Raw genomic sequence first — 2,064 nt, forward strand, 5'->3', positions numbered from 1 at the left:
CTCCTGTCCTCCCCTGTTCCTGTCCCCTCCCTCCCCAGTCCCTATCCCTGCCTTGCCAGGAGCACACTTTGGTAGAAAGGTCTGAAAAATCAGGACCATTTCTATTCAGTGGGAACAAAGGGTTTCCTTTGTTGTAATTCCTGTGTTCAACTCTGCTCAAGGCCCTCGCATGGGGCACTGTGACACGCCCTGTATAGTGGAGACAAAAGCAGATTACTGTGGGGATGCCTGAAAAGAAACCGTGACTTGTTCCCTTGTTGCTACAATCTTGTTTACTTGCTGTGCTTTGCAGGAAGCAATTCATACCGGTTTCTTTTGCATAACAATAGTGAAGGCTTTTCATGGTGAAAAAAACACAAACAAAATAGGGGAGAACAGGGTGAGGATTTATCACAGAGACAAACACAGCCTTGCCTGAAACAGTTTATGCTGTTCGTGCCATTTATGCCAAATGAAATGATCAGTTTCTGCTTCCTTAACGTTGTCTCCCAGTGTCATGGCCCTGATGCAGCGTGACAGAGGGCTTGAGGTGAAGGGCTGGAGGCTCAAAGGCGGTGTTAAACATTTCGCTGCTGGCCCATGACAGGAAAGAGCAGGGAGGGAGGGCAGCAGCTGGGCTTTGCTAAGGCTGGGCTGCTGCACATCTTGGCTTGGTGTCAGTGGTTTGGGTTTTATTTTTCGGCAAATACTTGGAGGAGCTAGGCCTGGGTTAAAGGTCAGGTTTAACATGCTCTTGGTGTCTCTTGTGTTTCTGCAGCCTCATCTTGCTGCCTCCATCTCAGCCTGGCCATCTGCAGTCCTGGCACCTCTGCAGCCACTCTGGTGGCCTTCAGCAGTGTGTGCATCAAGAGAGGTACCCAGCTTAGCAGGGCTCTTTTCTGCAAGGAAATGAGGCTTTTGCAGTTGTGCTGGATGTTCGTCAGCTCTTCCCCCTGGAGAGGTGATCACACACAGCAGGTTGGTGGCACAGAGCGGGTGACCCTTTGGGAGGTGCTCCCTGAAATGAGGACCTCAGGAGGTGCTCTGTCAGCTGGGGTTAAACCCAGCTGTGTCCTGCTCTGGCACATGCTGCTGCTTTGCAAAAGTAAGGGGGAAGATGGTTTGAATGGACAGTTGCAAATAACATGTAAACAGGTTTTTTAAGTCTTGCCATGTGATCATTTTTAAATAGAGACACACGAAGACTCAGGATGGCTCTCTGAGCTGGGATGAGTGCACCAGAGGCTGCACCCAGCTGCCTGTTTTTGGCAGCATCCCCTCTGGGAGGATGCACAGGCCCCATGTCCTCCCGGAGCTCTTATGGGACAGGTGGCTCTCAGGGGCATTCAAGGCTCTGCCTGTGGAATTCAGTTTAATCTCATCATGCTGTGACCCCCATCTCCCACGTTGTTCCTCTAGCCGTTGTTTCTCTGGTCGCTGGGACAAGTTGACGCTGTCTCCATGCCAGTCTGGGCGTTATGTACTGACCCCTGGCCTGGTGGCTGCACTGGGAGCTGGAGGGGGTTCAGGTTTGGAAACAGCAGTCCGCAGATGAGCAGCAGAGATCAGCAAGGAGCAAAGGCCAGAGCTGTTTGGTTTGATGTTTTTGGCTCTTTTCTGAAAAACCTTCAAAATCAGTTTTGCCCAAGGAAGGAGCAGGCTGAGAACAACAGATCCTGCCTTGGGGCTAGAGGGAATGGGCAGGGCCACGGTCACAGTGCCCCTGCAGTGTCCCCAGGAGCCTGCCTGGGACGTGGGGGTCAGGGAGCTAAAACAACCCCACACCCCCAGCCCCTCCATGTCACAAAATCTTCAAGAGGCTCAATCAAACGTCTTGATTGTGTTATTCCACAATGCTCCCGGCTTTCCAGCTGGCAAACATTCAGTGATGCTGTTGCAAAAAGGACTCAGAAAAACATGTTTCCAGCTTCCTGGGCTGAGAGACATGGGCAATACGGAGCGCTCCGGCCACAACCTTTCAGGTAAGACCTCAGCTTCACCCTCTCGCAGTACTGGTCCCACCTAGCTCTTACACTTGCACATTGAGTTCCGGGGGGGGGGGGGGGGGGGGGGGGGGGGGGGGGG

This window comes from Oxyura jamaicensis, chromosome 7, assembly GCF_011077185.1.
Source record: "Oxyura jamaicensis isolate SHBP4307 breed ruddy duck chromosome 7, BPBGC_Ojam_1.0, whole genome shotgun sequence".
Taxonomy (NCBI): Eukaryota; Metazoa; Chordata; class Aves; order Anseriformes; family Anatidae; genus Oxyura; species Oxyura jamaicensis.